General features: G+C 45.9%; 1 non-coding gene and 1 pseudogene across 2 annotated transcripts in view; both read right to left on the bottom strand.

The window, feature by feature from the left end:
* Positions 1 to 4103: 4103 nt before the first annotated feature.
* The window catches only part of LOC144098002 (clotting factor B-like), a 45236-nt pseudogene continuing 27206 nt past the window's right edge, over positions 4104 to 22133 (bottom strand). The window contains exons 11-13 of the transcript XR_013307123.1: positions 19231 to 19475; positions 15457 to 15590; positions 4104 to 4529 (exon numbers count right to left, since the gene is read on the bottom strand). The product of XR_013307123.1 is annotated as a clotting factor B-like (transcript). The remainder of the gene's footprint in view (positions 4530 to 15456; positions 15591 to 19230; positions 19476 to 22133) is intronic.
* On the bottom strand, positions 21005 to 21078 carry TRNAS-UGA (transfer RNA serine (anticodon UGA)). The gene has a single exon. It is a non-coding gene; the product is annotated as a tRNA-Ser (tRNA).

The raw sequence follows: 22133 nt of genomic DNA, 5'->3' as shown, positions 1-22133 counted from the left end.
CACAGATAAGATTTTTCAACATCTTGCCATGCGTGCCGCCTATGAGCATGACGCTTGATCGAAGTGGGACGCTCACTTGCTCATGCAAGATACTCAGGGCAACATGCTACTCCATGTTTGTTACCGAAGGGATGGCTTCGTCCATCGAAAGCTTGATTAGCTTGGAACGCAGGTATACGATCGTCTGAAGCTCATTAAGGAAATTGATGCCCAGTATCACGTCGCGGGAACATAGTTATTTGCTTTTTTGTACAGTGGTCTGCTGAATTGTCTCTCTGTGGCGAGATCGAAATGGTATTCTTAGAGTAGTGTGCTTTAACGTGTGCAAAAAGGCACGTTCACCACGTCTGGCTCTTATCAAGGCATGATGTGTCATACGCTCTTTCATGAAGCGGTGCGTGATCGCGAAGGTTCTTGGCTAGGAAAGAGCCACGAGAGGAAATTGTGCGAGTTGCACCGTGCTTTAATTTGTTGTCGTTTTTCACATCTCGTAAGAGTGGTGGGCAAAGAATACCGTGAGGCACACGGAAACAAGTCTGCGCACACTTAGCTACGTCCAGCAGACATAGTTTTTAAGAAGAATAAGGTCGCTTTATTTGCAAATTTGCTTATCTGTCGCTCCAGCAGAGGACATGTTCACAATTTGCCACGTGCCAAAAGCTAAGAAAATAGCTTGAAACTACCTGTGACCTTGACAAAAGCCACATGAACAAAAAAATACATACATGCATTGGAGGAAGCTCGAACAAGAGCACACTGGTGGCCAACTATAAATAAGAAAAAGCAGAAAAGATCGCCATACACAGTATAATAGCCGAGTGGTATTTTTCGCCCGGAGAAGTTGGGTCCTTAAGACCCCTGCATTGCCCGGCAACGAATTCGTTGAGAGGGTAAACTCAGAAAAACTGTCGGGTAAAACACAGCAGCGAGGTATTCAAGATTGAACTGGTTAAAGTGCCATGCTAGTTACCAACGCACTTCGCGGCAGATGCGTCCGCAGATGGCAAGCTTACGTCTGCTTTTCCGAGGCGATGGCAGCGCTTCTGCTTTTTTCCAGAAGTAAGGTCATGCAGGCTAGCGCAGAGTGTTACAGACTAATTATTTCATTCAATGCCTAGTGTGCAAGTCAACTGCAGCAACGCTTTTTGTTTACCACCAACTATATATACAGTGTACAGTGCGGAACTATTTCCCGGAATACGCCGTACGTAGTGAAGGCGAGCCCATGTACTCGTACTTCGAGCAAAATTACTAAGTCCAAAGCATCAACCACTGTCATTGAAAACCCACTCTGAAGGCCTCCCCGCGACGTTGCTCCCTGGCTTCTTGCCGACCGCGATCAGGCTAGCGACTGAAGAGCCACTTCGTTTGTTTACGCACATATGTCAACGCTCAGCGCTAAACCTCTCCATGATAAGAAGGACCCTTGTCCTTACCTTCCGGGAACGCTTTGATCTTTACGGAAGCCGTAAGTGCTCTACTATTCGAATTCCAAAAGTAAACATGCAGCTTGGTAGCTTTTGGCAAAGGCTGTAATTGGCATTTCTATAATATCATTTTTGTTTTGCGAGCTCGATCGTATTCAAACAATGATTTTTTGTATTTGCAGTCGTCATGCATGTGCTTGCGATTTTGTGCTGAGAGGAGTGTTGCACAATACCCTGTAAGGAAAGGACAGCGCCGCACAGTTCGGTGCACGTTTCGGTGCACAGTTCGGTGCACATGGCGGCTTTCTTTGCAGCGTCGGGGGAGATGTCTCTGGGGAGTGTGTATGTGTGTGTACAGATGGAAGTGAGGGTGTGATCCACAACGGCAGCGACCGCTACATTGCCCGTGCAGGCTGCCATACCCAACAATTCTCGACAAAAGCATTTTTGAACGGTAAATAGTTTATGAACGCAATTTTTCATGTATTGTAAGATTTCACAATAACAATCAATGTGTCCGCAGCTCTCCCGTCAGCAGGCTTGCGTTTTTTTTTCTATTACTGTTTTTGCTATTGTCAGAAGCGTTGCCAAGTGGCTTTTTATGGCATCCTTGACTGCTCGTTCCGAGCGACGAAAACGCTACGCAGGAAAGATTTGGTTACATATCAGAAGAATGGACCATTATCTTCAATATTTACATATCGTGTCGTTAGAGTTTTTCAATATTCAAAATTATTGTCCAAGAATATTGAACATCTACGCATACGGCGTCTGGTTCGGAGCCGTAATATCAGTGTAGTGCTTTAGCACGAGCTCTACGGCGTTCATCATGGAGTTAGGGGTGCATGCTACGGGGGAGAGGCTTAATGAGCAGTTCTTGGTGTAGGGGTCTTTTTATGCAGAGTAATGATGGATCATTGGCCGGTAACCAGGTTTCAAGGAAAATGCAGGCTATGCCGGCCCCCCATTGTGTTGTGAAGGGCTAGTTGTAAGAGTCGGTTGATAGGTATATTTAGGGGAAGGTGGAGGGCGACCATGTATACCCAAAGAATGAGGGGAGCTAAGGTGTCCTGTCACGGCGAGAGAGCTGGACATAGGAGGGGAGTAGAGCACACAGCTTAGGACAGAGGATTGAAGGGGGCATAGGTCGCGTTCCTTCATGCCCTTGTAGAGGCTGGAGACCTGGCGGATGATGTGCGATATCGCCAGTACTACCTGCCTGAGCCTCAGGAGGGAGGATAGTAATGTTCTGCCTATTGCTATAGATATGCACACCCAGTATCCTGAGAGCTTCGACGTCCGGTATAAGCCTGCAATCCATTTCGATGACGATAAGAAAGTGGGGGGAGGTGCGATTCTTGGGCCGGATGGAGAGGAGTGCGGACTTCTCTGAACAACAAGAATGTCCGACGCTAACTTCATAATTTTGGGTCATACCGACGGCTGCTTGGAGAGTGTCCTCTATGGCGCCAAGTGTCCACCGAGCTTTGAGACAGTTAGTGCGCCGCTTCCCTTTCTCAACAACTACTAGCCAGAGCCCCAGCTGCTACACTTTTCAACAGCCACCACGCCTTGGTATTCTTCAAGCATACAGTAGATGCGTCAGCGTACATAAGCTGCTTGACCAGGCGTAACACGATGAACGTCCTTGACTCGAGCTTCGCGTGAAATTTCAGTGCTTTGTGGACGGCAACAACTACTGGTCTGAATTGCGTTTTATTTTGCACGCGGGGGGTACATGCGATGGGTTCAAGAGAAGAAAACAGTGACGGAACAAAGCGGTGAAGAAGACATGATGTACAGGTAGTTCAGTTCGTATTATAATGTTCTGTGTTACCTTACACTTGTTTGTTAACAAATGATTCGAACATCAACTGCTGCAGCGTCCAACTGAGAGGGCAGACAAGACCGGCTGCACCAGGAAAATGAGATGCGACCTTGATGAAAAAAAGACTTGAAGGTCCGTGTACGCACGGCTGTACTCACTATGGCTCCGCCGTCGGAAGTGCACCAATATTGAGACCGCGCGAAACAGGTGAGTTCCGGAACTACACGTAGTAGGGTTAAGTTGCATAAGTAGGGTTAGTGTCGATCGCCTTGCTGGGTCAGACGAGCATCCGCAAAGGTTCCCGGAGTGCAAGGAGTCATAGTCACGGTATTAACTGCATAATGTGCAAATCTTTGTGTCAAGGTCATGAAATTTACCGTTACGCGTCAAGCAGTGCCTCTGTACTAGTTTTCAGATAATTTGTGCTCTTTCTTTCTGGAGCCCCTCGGAAGATTTGCAATGTCTAGAGCTAGCATTTAATAGAAACCCTTTGCAACATGTGGAACACATTGTCAGGCTGGTCTGGACGCCCCCCCCCCCCCCCCTCCTAAAAAAAGCAGAAAACGTTCGTTTATCGGTCGTCCGAGTGTAAAAAAAACACTGACTACCCTGCTCCGAGAACTCTCACAGACAGCAGCAGGCATCACAAGTGCTGACAGAGGTCTTTGGACCTCTATAACGGTTTGAGTAAAGATTTGGTCAGAGAAGGGAGCTGCTGTGGCGAAACTGCGTTCGAAGAATAATGCTGAATGACAATCTTTTTTCGGCTTGCACGGTCATGCGCACTGTCTGGTGCTAGCTGACCTGTATCATCTTGAGCACGGGATAGCTCATGCCCTATACAGCCTTAATAGGAGATGGGCATGTACTCATCTAAAGAACGCTAGAATCAAAATGCGGCTTTAATTCTTTCGCCGCAAGAGACTTGGCGCAGAAAACAGTGGTCGACTAGACTCCCTGTGGAGACAAGCTTGTTTTCATTGCCCTGTATTCCGACCCCATGCTGCGATCACTCAAGGATACTTTAAGCAGTAACACCGCGCTGTCCCGTTGTATTTGGCCTTCCGTACGTCCGCTACCCGTCATGGACGAGACTTGACCGTGCACCACGGCTCCAGTGTGATGTTGTACACGAACTCGTGGTAAGACGTCAATCTGGTGTAGATGCCCGGATGTCCCTTGCGGCCACAACCGATGCCGGTCGACACGATGCCCATCTGGACCACACGGCCAGGAGAGTGCGACGATGACATCAGTGGTCCCCCGCTGTCACCCTGCATTTTGTACCACACTATTTGAAGGTTGCCCAAATGATTGGTGCCTCACTACCGAACTAGCAACCAAGAGCAAATAAAAGGGTAATGTATTCGCTTCAATTTCGGGTGGTCAGTTCGCACTTCCTTCTTACTATCGGGCCCCGCAAAACTCATATGCACAGCGTGCACCCGCACCGCTGCTATAATTATTCTTTCCTGGAAAGGGTTGATAGTCGAGAAATCCCGGGCAAGCGTGGAATTTTTCCTGCCGCACCCGTCCTTACTGAATGATAGAACGAAATTTGTGCTTTTCTAAGTGGACAGGCATCCATTATTCAAATAGTAGTTAAACAACCCTCTGCAACAGGGTTCTCAATATGCCACGCACCGTAGTTTAAGATGGAAGACTGTACCAGTGCTCGCACGAGGAATCAGTGGCATCATTTGAGTCCTCAATTAAAACTTATGCGACAACAAAGTCTGCCATGTCGTCACTCGTGTGCTGTTTCTGCTGCTGAGCTACATGGCCTTGTTTCATCTGCATATCATATTGAATAGCGAGAACATGTTCATGTGTTCGAAGAAAAATCCTAGGCTTGTCAAAAACCCGGTTCGTTCCCTTGCTACGTCGTGGTCCAGTGGCGCGCCTTAAGAAGGAGGAGCTGAAGTCCGGCCGCATTTTTTTCAAGGACGCAGTCACTGCTGGCGCCCGGAGGAAAATGTTTTTCACTGCGCTCCTCGGAAACCTCACAGCAAACAAAGTGAAGCAGATTCATTACTGTACGACCTTCGCCCTGGCACGCTTTTTCGTAAATGTTCGTCGTTGGCTTGAGGTATATTATTTTGGAACCGATGTACATGTTGCGGATCGCCAGACACCGCTGTGTGTGTCTACTCGTTCTTGGTCCCTTGTCCTGTTGCGCTATTGCTCTGAAGTAGGAACCAGCAAGCCCGAATTTCAACGTTGCTCAAACATGCGTTGTTTTCCGCGCTGAACTGACCCCACCTAATGAGATTATCTTTTATGGAACCACGCAATATTCGTGTGTACACAACAAGGACGATTAGCTTTTCTCAAACTGTCAAGTAGCCCACGAAAGGCGCGTTCTGCAGAACTTACAACATCATGATCAAGTGCAACGACCGTTTTCAAAAGAACTGAGAAATCTGTTGACTCCTACAACGGTGAAGTTTAATGCCAACAGAACACACCACTTGCCGCAGCTTTGCCTCAACAAGCATTGTCTCACAAAAAGCACTTCTCAGTCCTTCAGTAGTCCTGCTTATTAACGGGTCGCGCAACAGCATTGCTGCACTCCGTACAAATTAAGCATAGCAGAACGCTGAGCACACAGGCAGCGTGGCACGACAGCTGGATGTGGTTTGTGCTTGCAACATTTTCAGCGTTTATTGCACGAAAGATTTGAGACCATCCTATCGCCGTTGGTGGCAGGACAAAAGTGCACAACGCGGAACAGGCATACGCGAAGCGCTTGTCGAGGTCGCCTGCATGGTATGCGACTGCGGCCACATTTATTGGAAGGCCGGCTGGCGTAGAGATGGGTGGTGCGGCCGAGGCAACTGTCTCGAGCGTTCTAACCAGCGCGTGCTGGTGAAACTTCGTCATCTCCGGCTTCGCTGGCGCTGGTGGTGGTGGTTGCAACTTTACTGCGACAAAATGGAAGGGATTAATTGGGGATGCGGCGAGTTCAGGGTGGCTTCAAGTCGGGGGCGACCTCTTGAGCTCGCTTGATGAGGGCCAGCTGCGTAGCTTTTTGAACTGGCCATGAGCTTGTCCCATTCCTCCGCCGGAAGAGCTGGCAAGAGTGTCGTCGAAGGGGTTTGCTAGCGCATTTTCGTAAAATATGGTTTTGGATGGCGTGCGTCCCGTCACCGCAGTGCGGGCATGGAGGAGCATATTCACCGTTTGTGATTATACATAATCAGTAGGGGCTAAGAATTTCCTTTGTTTGTAGGCATCTGAGTGTCGTGGATGGCAGCGCAGATATCTAGATGCTTTGTTACGCTCGACTGAAACTACACTCCGCAAAGTTTGGGTAATTTGTCGGAATGTTTTCTGTCACCAAGGCTAATAAAACATGAAAAAGCAATCTCAGACCAGCCGTTCGATACCTTCACTAAGCACTCCGCTTTCACGACGCGGCACTGAGCGAATTTTGAGCGTGTACACATGTACAAGCATCTGTTTTAGCCAGGCGAGTATGAAAACCGACAATGCGAAGCGACGGCACGTTTGGGTGTCTTCGGGAACATTCTCAATTCCTATGTCCGCCGTATAAACTGCTTCGTCAGAAAAGATGCGCTTATGCAGTCGGCGTGAAACCATTCGGGTGCCTTTCGGGTGCCTTTGGACCGGTCACGCTCAAAACTGGTTATCTTGTGGTCTCATAAGATGCCTAAGCTGCCAATATAAAACTAATATGGTTAAGTAATCGTTTCTTAAAACAAAAATGCCCAGAGTAACAAAGATAGGTTCATTTTTTTCTGTCTGCTTTACGTCTGAGCAGTCAGCCAGCTTGCTCTCTGGTTCTATTTCTTGCTTTCCGAACGGGATTATGGAGCACGTAGTCATACAGGTGTGCTCCTTACAAAAATACAGAGAGGGGCTTTCCTGTGATGACTGGAGTTTATTTCAATAAAGCAATCAATCAATCTTCTATTTCACTTTGTACATGCAAACTGGGGATGGTGAGAAAAAGCAGTGAATGATACACCGCTTGACGGGCCTCACCACCCTTACAAGTCAGCAGTTGCCAAGAGGCAAAAACAATCACAGAAGTGAATAGAAGTGAACTTATGAAGAACAAGGTTGACCAAAACAGATATCTAGTAATTGGCAGCAATAACTGTTAGCAAAAGACAGTGAGGCTATAAAACAGAGTGGCACAGTACACGCAGACACTTGAAATCGCTGTAGCACAAATTGCTGAATAAAGCTTTTTCCGGACGGCAAAGACATAATATGCACTTGGTCACTGAGTGAGGTATTGAAGAACTTTGGCTCAATATACCTTAACATTCAAAATCTATAGTTAGGCCTGCATTTTGGTAGTGCAAACCTACACCGCAATCTGATGTCGTACGATGAGTGGCAACATGCAATTGGTAAAATTGGACAAATAAATGAATCACCCTTTTTTACCACTGTTTTATAAAAACATGCAAATCTGTAGTCAAATAATTTGTTGGCATGTAGAATATTATAATGTAGGTAAATATGTCTAGTAGGCAAATCATACGACCTGTGCACGAAGCATTTTCTTTTGCAATGTTTGCAGTTTGAGGAAGTTAGATACCGTTGTGTTGCCCCAGAAAAGGAAACAATAGCTTAGGTGGGAATTGAAAAATGCATAATAAAAATTAATTTCAGTTTTGATAGGTAAAGTATGCCTGTTACGCAACGTAATTCTGACGGTTCTAGTAAGTGCTGATGCAAGGTTATTAACATGTGCATCCCATGTCATCGTACTGCTGAACGTCCCACCCAATGATTTAAAGGTTTCCACGTATTCGATTACACTGCCACTGAGGAATAGTGAGGGGCGGTGAAATAATTCTTTTTTTTTAGGAGGAGTACTGCTTCAGTTTTCTCTTCTTTATCTTTAGTGAGGTAACTGATGACCGTGTGGCAAGTGATAAGAGCGTATTGTTTGCGGTATGTACTAAGCGGTGTACATCATTGGAAGAAAAGAATAGGCTGGTGTCGTCTGCATATATTATATATTTTGCATGGTTGCTGATGTTAGGAAATATATATATATATATATATATATATATATATATATATATATATATATATATATATATATATATATATATTGAACAGTAGTATTGGCCCGAAAATGCTACCCTGAGGGACGCCATTCGAAATTCTTAGAATCTGTGAAGAGGAATGATTAATCACCACATATTGAGACCATGAGCTCAGATATGATTTTATTAGGCTGACAGCATGCCCGTGTATGCCGTAGTGCTCCAGTTTTGCGTAGAGAACATCGTGATTTAAGCAATCGAAGGCTTTACTGAAGTCAACAAAAATACCAAGAGTTAAAAGCTGTGACTCAAACATTTTTTAATATGTACTTTTTTTCAACCAGTAGTGCATGCACCGTAGACCTATTTTCTCTAAAACTAAACTGACAGTCAGCTATTACGGAATTTTATACAGAAAATGTTGAAAACAGATGCGAATTAGCTGTTCTAAACCCTTAGAAAAATGCGGAAGTATAGACACAGGTCTATAGTTTCCCAAATTGTTTGCATCGCCTTTTTTATATACCACGGCTACCCTGGCTAGCTGCATGTCGGTAGGGAATTGAGCAGTCTTAAGTGTGGTGTTATATATATATTAGGTTAGACATGGCGTAATTATATCAAGAATATATTTAACTGGTCCGCTCTGTACTGGTCCGCTCTGTATTGTGTGCATCAAAATACAGGTATCTTTTATTTTTCTGCAAATTGCAAAAACTTCAGCTTCGTCCGTTGGTCCTAGCAAGAGGAAATCTTTTAACCTGCCGCCTAAGAAATTAGAGATGCGAGCATTAAATTAGCTAGAACCTACTTCGGTGAACAATTTATTAATAATGTTCGTGAGGTGTGAACCTGAGATTTCTTTACCGTCGATTATTAAACTTGTTATCTTCTTGCCGTGTGCGTTTCTATTCAAGAGTAAGTTTAAGCGCCTCCATTTGTCTTTGGCGTTGCTAGGAAGCTGTTTATCAAATAAGCTGTTATAGTAAGCGACTTCAGCTATCCTAATTTCTTTATTCAAATGATTGCGCAATGATTTATACCTGGATAGTACGTCCGCGTCCCTAGGTTTAATGAATTCTGCAAACATCTTGTGTTTATTTTTGACAAGTCGTGTAAGGCGACGGTTCATCCAGGCTTTACGAGCATTCTTGCAAGGAATTATTTCAACCACAGGGAAGCAGTCATTGTAAAGAAAATAAAAAATTCAAGGAATTTGTGATAAGCGCCCTCAGCTGTGTTTTCTCAGTATACGGGATCCCAGTTCACTAAAGGAATGCGGCTCCTAAATTGCTCAAGTGTTTCTTGCAAAATAAGTTGCCGCTGAGCTTGTACATTTGCCTTCGTATGAATTTGTTTCTCTAGACGCAAGCAAACAAGCAAATAATCACTATTATCTACTGCGATATGGCCCGAAAAGAGTGCATTATGATTTGTTACGATAAGGTCTAGCGTGGAAGAACAGGTAGCAGTTGTGGACACGACGAAGCATGGTGCATGAATGACGCTTTATTGAAGAAGGCGAGCGGTTATATAGGCAAGCGGTTAGATAACAGAAATGGGGGCTGCTTCTGTCCGGCTAGGCGCGTGTGCATGACTTGCACTACGTCACATCTCCTCTCTCTCTCTCTCTCTTTTTTTTTTAATCGTCGAATGAAGTAGAGTTTCAGAACTCAGGCGCCGGGTGTCTTAGTGGTGGTTGGCGCTTCCGTTCACTCCTGCGGAGTTGTGTAGATTCGGATGTCCCTGTAGTGTCTGGGACTCCCACAGCTGGCAGCGGCGCGGGAGTCTTGTGGTCTGGAGACGAGGGAGGAGGAGCCGGATTGAGGTGTTCTCTTGTGCGCTGAAACTGTTGACCCTCTTCCGTTTTGACGATGTAGGCACGAGGAGTCTCAGCCCGCTGTACGACCGTGACAGGGGACCATGATCTTGAGGGCACATTGTACATAGTTGCGGTCGAGCCAGTGCGAAGCTCTGGAAGAGGCCGTGTACCTCTGTTGTAGAAGCAGCGTTGCTTGCTCCTGATGTCTTCTAGCCTTCGTCGCACGGTCTTGGGTGGCACTGTTTGTGGCTCTAGGTGGCTGGTTGGTACAGGAAGCAGCGTTCTTGTCTGTCGGCCCATGAGCCTCTGCACAGGGGACTTCACAGAAGAGTCCCGAGGTGAATTTCGACACTCAAGCAATGCGGCACAAAACTCAGTGCTGCCGAAACGGAACCGCCTTAACAGCTTCTTAGCTTCCTGTACTGCTCTTTCTGCCATTCCATTCGAGCGGGGATAGTACGGACTAGACCGGACGTGTTGCAGGCCAATCTTATCGGCGTAATCCTTGAACTGTTGGCTACTGAAGGGTGGTCCGTTGTCCGTGCAAAGTCGCCTTGGGAAGCCATGTGTTGCGAAGATGTCATTGCATGCTGCAATAACCTTGTTGGCTGACGGCGCTTGCACAAGCCTGATTTCAAAAAAGAAAGAGTAGAAGTCAACAACGACTAAGTACTCGGCACCGTTGTGATGACAAATATCAGCTCCTACTGACTCCCAGGGCAGAGTTGGTATCTCGTGACTTAACAGCGGTAGTCGCGCATTTCTTGATTTGTACTTTTGGCATGTTTGACAGCGTTGAGCGACTTCCTCAATATCGCTGTTTATACTTGGCCAGAAGACAACGGTTCGGGCGCGTGCCTTCATTTTTTCTGCTCCTGTGTGCGCAGCATGAAGAGAAGCCAGTACCTCACTGCGCAGTCTGGCAGGAATGATAAGGCGATTGCTCCGGAACACAAGGCCGGATTCAGTATGCAGCTCGTCGCGGAAGCTCCAGTAGCTGCGTAGCTCGGTAGTGACGTCAGCCTTGTCAATGGGCCACGCTGTGCTTGCATACTGGCGAAGTTTCACCATGCTTGGGTCACGGTCCGTCTCCCGCAGAACTTGCTCCAGGCGCCTGTCTGAAGCTTGAAGACAAGCGATAGTGTTAACGTGGAAATGCGCGCAATGTTCTACGAGCTGTGCTTTATGAGGAAAACGTGATAACGCGTCAGCGATGAACAGTTGTTTTCCCGGAGTATACTTGACATTTATATGGTATTTTTGTAGGTTTAGACGCATACGCTGTAGGCGGAGAGGGCACTGGCATAATGGCTTCTTGAAAATCATTTCGAGCGGCTTGTGATCAGATTCCACAATGACTTCTGGCTGCCCGAAAATGTAGTCCTTGAATTTTTCACAGCCGTGGACGATGGCTAGCATCTCTTTATCTGCGCGTACCTTTGCTGTGCTTCTGTCAGCGAGCGAGATGAGTAAGCTAAGGGGTGTCCATCCTGCATTATCACAGCGCCAATTCCGTTTTGGCTGGCGTCTACAGATAGGGTGATTGGTTTGCCCTTCTGGTAATATGCCAATATGGGAGCCGTTGCTAGTGCTTCGCGCAGTGCTTCAAAGCTTTTTTGATGTCTGTCTTCCCAAACCCATGCAGCATTCTTTTTTAAAAGTTCTCGGAGCGATGCTGTGAGCGTTGACATATTAGGAATGAAGCGGGAAACGAAGTTCACCATACCCAAGAATGTCTGTAGCTCTTTCCGGTTGCAAGGGGCCTGCACGTGGATAATATCTTCCAGTCTCCCTGGATCCAGGCTCAACCCGTCGCGCGTCAACACGTGGCCTAGGTACTTGACGGATTCCTGCAAGAAGTTACACTTTGTTTTGTTCAATTTCAAGTTGTGCTCCTGACATCTTGTCAGCACACTGACAAGATTTGCGTCATGCTCTTCTTTAGTGCGACCCCAGACTAGAATGTCGTCCATTACGACTGCTGTGCCAGTGAGACCTAGTACTTTGTGCATGGCGCGCTGAAATATTTCGGGAGCCGAAGAAATGCCGAAAGGCATACGTAGGAACCTGTAACGACCGTACGGAGTGCTCATTGTGCAAATTCTGGAGCTTTCCTCATCCAGTTTTATCTGCCAAAATCCCGTAGCGGCATCCAAAGTCGAAAAGTATTGTGCTCCACACAGAGACGGTGCAATGTCTTCTAGCGTTGGCATAGGATAATGTTCCCTCATCAGCGCTTTGTTCAAATCAGATGGATCGAGACATATGCGTACCTTGTCATTCTTTATGACGGTAACCATGTGGCTGGACCACTCGGTTGGCTCGGTCACCTTGGAAACTACTCCGGCTGCTTCCATGCGGTCCAGTTCCGCTTTTACTCTGTCCTCGAGTGCGAACGGAATCCGGCGTGCTGCTTTGACCACTCCTTGGGAACCTGGCTTGAGCTTCAAGTGGTAGACGACATCCTTGAGCTCGCTTAATCCGGAGAAGACGTCTTCATACGGCTTGACTACGTCGTACAGCTCTTGGTGCTCCAGTGAAGCAATTCGGCGAATCAAGCCTAGCTTCTCGGCAACTGAGCCGCTAAGAGTCACGGGTATGTCGTCTTCCATTACGAAGAATGTCGTTTCAAATGTTCCCTCGGGTCCGGTCACATGAAGGTGACTACGTTTCGTTGCTTTTTTCTGAAAGCCAAAAAATGTGTTCAGCACGACAGCGCAGTTTTCGGGTTGCTTTTGAGTTATCTTCTGCAGCTGGCTGCGTGATATGACCGAGCAATTGGCTCCTGTATCAAGCTTGCAGGCAACGGGCGTTTCTTCTATTTTCACGATTGCAGTCCAGCGGTCGTCTTTCTTGCTGCTTGGCGATAAAGTTTGCAACCAGAAATTATCTGCCTGTCCGTCTGAATTCGCTTCCAGTGACGCCACTTTTTGCTCTTTCACGCAGAGGTTAGCGCTCTTCGTTTTGCACGCAGCTGCAAAATGGTTTCTTTTGCCACATTTTAAGCACGTGCGTCCTTTTGCAGGGCATGTTTCACTGTTGTGAACACGAGCACATTTGTTACAGCGACTTTTCATTTGGAGAACCGCATTGACCTCCACTTGACAGTTCTTGCTGGAGTGTATTTCTTCACTTTGCTCTTTGCCGTGTTCCCGAGCTCGACACATTTCAACAGTTTTGGCCAAGGAAGCATTTTCAGAAAGAAGCGTTTCTTGAAGCTTCTTGTCTCTCATTCCCAGAATGATTCTGCTTCTTAGCATGCGTTCTTCCAGCTCACCGAATTCACAGCTTTTTGCTAGTACACGCAGCTCCGTTAACCAATCGTTAAAATGTTCGTCTTCCTTCTGGTCACGCTTTCCAAATCGAAACTCGTGATAGGCTAGGTTTAGTGCTGGCTTGTAGAACGCTTCAAACTTTCGCTTCAGTACAGCAATGTCGCTTTTATCCTCTCCAGCATCAAATACGAAAGTGCTGTACGTTTTGCGTGCGTCTTCTCCAATACTGATGAGAAAAGTGGCTGCCTGTACCTCTTTCGGTTGTTGGTCCAGGTAGATTGCAGTTGAGAAGAGCTCGAACTCTTGCTTCCATGCTTCCCAGCTATGCCAGACATCTCCCGTTGTATCCAGGGCCTTCGGTGGTGGCAGCAGCGAAGTGACGGGGGCGGCAGGCTGGGCGCGGTGCTGCTCGGCGTCTGTCATGGCTCTGGTCCGATGAAATTACCCGGGCCTCCCGGATTGCCGTGCTTCTGCCGTCGGTTACGTTGCCCGGTTGCGTTGCGCGATCGCTAACCGGTCACTTCTGACACCATGTGGACACGACGAAGCATGGTGCATGAATGACGCTTTATTGAAGAAGGCGAGCGGTTATATAGGCAAGCGGTTAGATAACAGAAATGGGAGCTGCTTCTGTCCGGCTAGGCGCGTGTGCATGACTTGCACTACGTCACAGCAGTGATGCGTGTTATACTACTAATAGCGTTGTTAAAACCAATCACCTCTAGAAGTGTTGAAAGTTTTTGCTGTGCTGAACTGACTGTGCTTATATCTATGACGAAATTTCTCACTATACAGGAAAAAAAGGTTTCTGTGTTAAAAAAAGAATAATTCGCGCTCAAAGTGGTAAAAAAAACGTTGCTAAGTTGCCGGTAAAGAACAAAAAAAGTTTGGCAGGCCGACTTCACAGTGAGCATTTCCATATCACCATTGAGGAAGCAGTGATCAGATAAGAGTTCCCAGGCATACTTGTTTTTCACCAGTAGCGCAACGCCTCCCCCATGTTTTATAATGCAGTTAACATAAAAAGACTTATACCCCAGTATTCGCAGAACATCAGTGTCGTGACGATACCATGTTTCGGTTATACAGATCACATTAAACGATATCGTTAAGCCTGCCATAAAATGAGTCAGTTGATCAACTTTGTTCACAGCAGATTGCATGTTGAAATGAATTAACATGGATTGCTTATTTTCATCTAGGCCAACATATTTATTGAACCGTGTAGGTGTGCAAAGAGGTGCAGCGTTCAATCAATTCTCCATAGGCAACTAAGCAATAACAACGCCTGCGTGATGAGTAATGACTTCGCATTACGTCATATTTAGCAAATCGGCTTGACTCCTTATCCGAATGATATCAGAAGTATCTGTATTGCGCGCGAGTATGCTGCCATTTTTGGTCCACACGTTCTTCCAAGGCGTTTCTTTTTTCCTTGTAATTGTGGCACCAAGAAGGCGTTTGTTGTCAGGTGTCAAATATTCATTGACGTAAATCCGTTGAGCAGGACTAGTGAAACCAATGTCAGTAGTTGATAGGGTTGCCTTTTTTGCTGGCTCAAGAAAATGGTTTCTCTTCGCACGGGTCGTGAATCTGACAACTAAATTAATGTGATTGCTGTTTTTGGTTTTAACGCTATGCGCAATGTCAATGTCTGCCAGGTCAAGAGGAATGCTGGTGGTTTGTGCGGTTTCCAGGGCTATCTCGGCAGCTATGTCTTTAGCGGTGGGTGGCAAGCCCTTTATCTCCGCATTGTTCAACTGGCTGTATTGCTCCAGTTCAGCAATTCTCCCTTCAGCTTTAGTTAGCCTCTCTGTTAAGTGCTTGTTTTCCTGCCTTAAAACAACACATTCCTCCTTTTTCCTCTTGACATCAGTAGTCAGTGTTTTCACTTCTAATAGAGCATTTTTGAAGTCATCAGCAGCGTCAGAACAAAATGTTATGCTCTGGTTCATTGAGCGCATTTACAGCCGAACGACCTCTACGCGTAAATCTTTTCGGTGCAGCGAGGCTATTGTCAGCGCCACAGCATAATAATAAAAAAATGAAGCACAAGATTCTCATAAACTCGTACCTGACAGGCGTCTTCCTCTGCACCCCCGGCGCACAGGTTGGACTCTAGAATAATGGCGCCATACTTGGCCACGCACTGAGGCTGAGAGACGAAAGCGACTTTGGCCTCCTTCGGTGTTTCCCTGTCTCGGCCCCCTGGAACAGGGAACAAGAAGCGGCACGCACAATTTCATGCCTGCAGTACATCCAGCACATACACAAATGCACTGTGCAGTATGAGAAACTCTGTACCTTGATTTCTTGTCGTGGCGCACAAAGCTTTTGTATTGTATATATTACTGCAGATAACAGTAAGCGATGAATGTCATGTAATGCGACGGCAGGATAATCTATGGGCGTTAAGGGTAAAAGACTGGATTCCAAGACAGGCCAAGCGCAACAGGGGGCAGCAGAAAGTTATGCGGGCGGACGAGTTTAATAAGTTTGCAACGATAAAGTTGCCGTGGTTAGTAGAAGAGAGGGCGAATTGGCGTCCTCTGCCCTCCAAAGATTAGAATTTGTCAGGCTAGTGGGTTCATTGCAGATGCAAAGAAAGAACTGCGCGAACGAAACACTGGCAGCGAAGAGGCAAAGACACACACAAGCGCTACCCGTGTTTGGTTCGCGCAGTTCTTTCTTTGTCCCGCAGTGGGTGCAGTCAGGCTGATGATGACAGTAGTAGGCAAAAGAGCGCATAGATGGTTCATTCACACCGTGTCAGTTGAAATAGCTAGTTTTTGTAGCATGCATTAGTAGCACGGTTAAAAACCTGGAAGTAAAAGCACTTCATGTTCGGTTTGGTGAGCAAAACTTCGACCTGAAAGCGTTTTTGGAAATACTGTGCAAACCTTCTACTTCTCTTATAACATGCATTGTATATACCACGTTTCAAATTTATTTAAATCGGCCTATTTCACAAAATCAGAAATGACGATACGCAAGGAAAGGGCGTCTGCCAATAATCAGCCTCAATATTCTTAATCAAAAAATCCGCGCGCGGTGGTGACAGACCATGCAAGAACAAAAAAAAAAAGAACAGTGCTAAGCTTCGCTGCATTGCGCATCAAATTCCCGCGAGAGCCGGTTTACTGCGCGCTGCTTTGATTTCGCAGTGCAGAACAGCTTCAGTAAAAGCAGGCGCGGTACGCTGTGGTAAGTACGTTAAAAAAGGCACGAGGTACTCGAGAACTTCCTTCTTTTTTTATTCGTTCTGCATACGGCCACGGTTTCTTTGCGGTGACGACGACTTTCACTCAGGTGAAAGTGACGGTGGACAACAGATTCTTCGTCGGCCATAGCATTAGCAGAACTACAGCTGGCGCACGCGCGCGGCAAAACCAGGGCCAGGAAAGTTTCGTTAGTTCTGTTTAGACTACATCAATGAACGTGATGACCAGAAGAGAACTGATGCTTAAAATGGAATGAGTTTTGCCGACACAGGCAGCGTATCAATATGTACTTATGCTAATGTTTGGGCAATAAACTGTCGAACCGGGTTGCGAAGCTGCTCTATTTTCGCCAGCAGTGGTTCAAAGCCTCTCAAGGATGAAATTTTTTCGGCTGGGTACCGTTGTTATCACAACGATACGCCCATCATGTTGGCTTCCCTCCTGCCGCTGTGGTGGTAATAACCGCTGACGTCTGTATTGGATGGACAATTGTATATAATATGAAGGTTTCGTACCCTGGAGCAACCACCCGCTCCTCCTACCTCCAACTTATGCCGCGCGAAAGTTCAGGTGTCGTGCACACTCTAGCTCCCATCACCTGTCCCCCTTTTTGTTTTTTATCTTCGGCTGGGCCATCACTTTGGCATCAGGCTGCGCAAGCTTCTGGCTTCGTGCCAAGTCCCACTCCCATCATCTGCTTCTCATTTTATGTTAGCCATCTGTTTTTCCTTATTTCTGTCTTATCTGAGCCACCTGCTTCTCCTTAGTTCTACTTTAGGCCGTGCGATCTCTGGCATTGTCTGATTACGCTGAAGCTCGGGCTCAGGGGAGGCCCCTCAAACGGCTCTCGCCATAAAATAACTTTTCACCACCTGTTGTTTTCTTAAGTGCGCTGACATCGCTGAGTACCCGGGCCTCTAGAATTTTGCCTCCATCAAAATTTTACCGCCGCTGAGACTGAACCGGCGTCTTTCGGGTCCGCAGCCGAACCCATAACCATTCAGCCACCATGGCGGCACAACGTGGAAGGACTCTGTAAAAACTGCCAGCAGGCCTCTTCAGACGAATCTGCACATTTCACCCGCAGTGGTAAACAGAACAGGTCTCACCTTGCACCGATCCTACTGTATCACTTAGCAAGCTCCCACAGCTGAACTATATCGCTACCTGTGGGCCTGCCCGAAACCGTGCTCGGTGATCCCCTTCCCTTCCGCTTTTCGCTCTTTCTGGGAGGACGTTCTGCTAGCCGCTAATTCATCCGACCAGCTGAGGCCGTTTGACAGGGCCATGCGTGGAGGCCAGTGGGCTCCTGGACTGCTAGAGATCCTCACGGCGTACTAAAACCGCTTCAACCATTCACCCTTTCAATAAAGTTTTTCCCCGTACTCCTCCTGAAGGAATGTGCAGCAGGTTTGCGTGAACTCGAGGCGTGACCATAATAGAAGCGCAAACTTCGCCTTGACATGGACTGAAAATGCGGGCATGGGGGACGTCTACGTTGCACGACGACGGATTATCTGCGATAGGTTTTTCCGTGTGAAAATTACATCCAAAAAAGACCCCTTGGAACAAGCCAAAACAAAACTAGTTCCGGTTGTGTTTTTTAGTGGTCTTTTCTGACTGGACAGGAAGAAGGACAGGGCGTTGAGTAGACCGTAATTAGTGTACACTATTTTATGACCGTACGTGCTAAAGTATCCATAAATTATTTCAGTTTCTGCTCTCCTTATATAAGAAGTTATACAAATACAATAAGTTAACTCTTCGTCTCTCTTCAGTATGTCTGTTATGTTACCTCTGCTACGTTAAATGTAGCGTCACCGCTAGTACTCCTTAATGTTTCTTGTTTTCTTCACTCCAAAAATCGCTTTTGAACACATCTATAAAAACTTTTTCTAAACACCCGATAAACGCACTCCTGCATTAAAACTACAGTTTTTATTTCTATTGTGTAATAAACGCTCCACATTCTTCTAACGCGAAGTGTGCTTCAGCAGATAGTGAGTACTAGCAGGAGAGCTTTCTTGAACGCCGAACAAACTGCGCAATACTAAATGAGCATTCTCTCGCGTGTCAAGACTACGATGCCTTACCTCACGCGATGAACAGACCCATAAAATGTTTTGCGAGACATACGAGAGCCAACAGAAACCACGCGTGGTCATAAAGCATTTCTTTTTTCAATCTGACGTATAAGCGTTGTGGCAACTTGTGGAAGGACCTCCCGCTGAATGGTGTGAGATGTGCTGGCATTCTCCAGTAGTGCTCTCCTTGAACAATATTATGGGCCGGTGTACGGATTCCCTTGCGGGTTTCAAATTAAAACTCCTCAACATGCTCTCAAGCGCGGGAAATCATCTTAAAAATAATGGTGTTTTATTCAGGAGAGCCGTTCCAGACGAAGTATTTATTCCACTAGCGCACTTTCTTGCGCGTTATTACGGCTTAAAATTTTCCGTCATTTTAGCACCGCGTAATGAAAGCGACCCCTAGATTTTCAACTTATTTCAGTCAGTACGTTAGTAAGTGCCCGGGTACTGCACGCATCATGAGAAGAGGTCGTGGCAGTGGTTTATAAAATTATTGTCTTCGGTCGTATAGGCTAAGAAGCGCAGGAGCATACTCACCGTACGACTCGCGTCCCCAGCCAGCGATGCTTCCGTACCTGCCTACCAAGTCTTCAGCGTCGAGGGGCAGACAGATGGGTCTCTGGAACTCGTTGTACCTGATGGCCGAAGTGAGCTCCAGCACGGCAATGTCGTTGACCAGGTTGCGCTTCTTGTATTCCGGATGCATGGTGCAGTGCTGGACGTCCTGGTGCAGGCCGTCAGTGAGGCGGTGCACGCCCGTCTTAACACTCAAAGACTTTTGGCTGGTGTAAAGCAACAACAAAATGCAGGCGGAAAAATTAATGGTCGCACACTAAAGGTGCCCGCATGGAACTGGTTGAATAGTATGGAAAGTTTAGTCGCTTTTGTCGAACTTGTGCGTTCGGCACGGCTCAAAAGTTCTAAAATCCCTCAGCACCCCCGGATGTATCTGAGGCAGGGGGCTCTTCTTCAGAATTACTATGTTCGACTTTTGTTGTTCTTCGTAAATTTCAATAGTTTGATGTACACCCTCCGTCCAAAGTGTATCTTGCACAACTCAGATAGATTTTTTTTGTGCATCTGGGCCACATTGCATAAGCCTTAACGATGCACTTCATAATTCGTACACTCAGGCTTACGCTGCATCTATCTATTCCAGGCAGCGTTGAAAGACGGCGACGAAATTAAAACTTTTCCTTTCTATGCGCTTTGCTTAAAATTTTCACTGCTGGCGTGCTTACATTAAGGCCCAATTAGTCTCAGCTCTTGACACTTCACTTGGATTACAGTTATAACAGTAAGCATGTGGTTTGGCCATTTCTGTTTGCCTTAGCTAGCAATATGGTTTTCATTTCTTTTCTATAACTATTTGGTTCAATACAAATTGGTCTTAGTTTATATGGTAACAAACGTAAGACAACGGCGGATTTAGTTCTCTTAAGCTCATGATATGACGTATTCTTTTTGTAGAAGACGCAATTTTGAAGCAGAACATAACCTAGCAGCAAAGTTAATCACTGAATATTCATTTCAAAATCTGGCTGGACAGCACATTTATGATTCTTCTCTTTTTTTTCCTGTGTTTTCTTCCAGACGCTCCTTTGTCATTTTCGAGACCAAGCCTCGGCGAGTATTAATATTAACCAAGAATCAATGCTTTAATACTATTATTTGTGGTTTCAATGACACTACTAAGGCCAAAATATGCCAAACGGATGGTTATATTCTGGTTATATAGTCCTGATGAGGGCCGGGTTCTTGTCGAATCTTCGACGTAATAAAAGTTTATCCCAAAAGCGCGCTTCAACATTTTACTTATGTTATGAGGAGTGAATTAAGTTATATATATATATATATATATATATATATATATATATATATATATATATATATATATATACATATATATGTGTGTATATATATATATATATATATATATATATATATATATATATATATATATATATATATATATATATATATATATATATATATATAAACTTATTTCACTCCTAATACCATAAGATATATATATATATATATATATATATATATATATATATATATATATATATATATATATATATATATATGTATATATATATATATATATATAGCAGACAAGGTAACAGAAATGAGGGACTCGTTTTTTGACAACCTTATGAAGGGAGCCAACAGTCACCATAACCAATGTGCATAGTGGAATGCTTATTTATTTATTTTTAATGTGTAGTGCTAATCAGTGGGGTAATACTTAGATTAATCTCTCGCTTAAAGAAAATTAATTATAAAGCAGCAGAGAAAACAACCATGCCGCCGGTGGGATCCGAACCCACGACCTCCGAATATCACGTCCGGTGCTCTTACCAACTGAGCTACGGCGACGGCTGTCTAATCTGCTGCTCTCGTCGGTATTTATGTTTATTGGGTGTAAGCAAACCTTGAGAGTGTTCACCAGCGCCACCCTCGTCCATAGCAGCGGACGTAGCACGTCCTGCATTACCGCGAGTGTGACGTGGAACGTCATCTAACGGCGAGGGCGGAAACTGTGCGAGAGCCCTCTTATGCTACCTATGGCATGAATACTGCCAGAACCGAGGCCCTCGTTAAGCAATTAGCAGACAAGGTAAAGTAACTAAGGGACTCGTTTTTTGACAAACTTACGAAGGGAGCCAGCAGTCACCGTAACCAAGGTGCAATATATATATATATATATAAAGTGTGAGCACAGTGCGTGACCCTAGTCTTCATCAGTGAATATTCATCAATATATATATATATATATAATATATATATATATATATATATATATATATATATATATATATATATATATATATATATATTGTGTGAGCACAGTGCGTGACCCTAGTCTTCATCTGTGAATATTCATCATCATCTCGCATCTTCGTCTTTTGAGGAGTGGCCGCCATATTTGCCAGCGGGAATAAAGAGCTCGCTTGGTCCACATTCTCACAAGTGGTGGAGGCTGCTCTAGATCCCGCGTCCTCTCCGTCGCCACACTGCAGCTCCGTTCCGGTCGTCACCTGGTCGGACCATCTCCGAAGATGAAAACCGTCGACCAACAACGCCGTGACGCTTCCGCAGGCCTTGCTGGTGCCTCAGCAGGTGTGCTACCCCTACCTGCTGATCCCTCCGCCCGCAACCCTGACTCCAACGCCCCCGCTGCTCCTATGTCACCTGGACACCCGACATGGACCGTCACGACCCTTCAGCGCGAGCCTCCTACATTTGCGGGTCTCCGTGGTGATGACGTCGAGGACTGGCTCGATCAGTACAATCAGGTCAGTGCCTACAATCGCTGGGACTCTGCCATGATGCTTCTCCACGTGCCATTCTATTTAACCGCCGTGGCTAAGACTTGGTTCGTCAACCATAAAGATACCATCCCGGACTGGACCCACTTTACATCGCAGCTT

The sequence above is a fragment of the Amblyomma americanum genome, chromosome 7, assembly GCF_052857255.1.
Source record: "Amblyomma americanum isolate KBUSLIRL-KWMA chromosome 7, ASM5285725v1, whole genome shotgun sequence".
NCBI lineage: Eukaryota > Metazoa > Arthropoda > Arachnida > Ixodida > Ixodidae > Amblyomma > Amblyomma americanum.
This window is presented reverse-complemented; position numbering and strand designations above follow the sequence as displayed.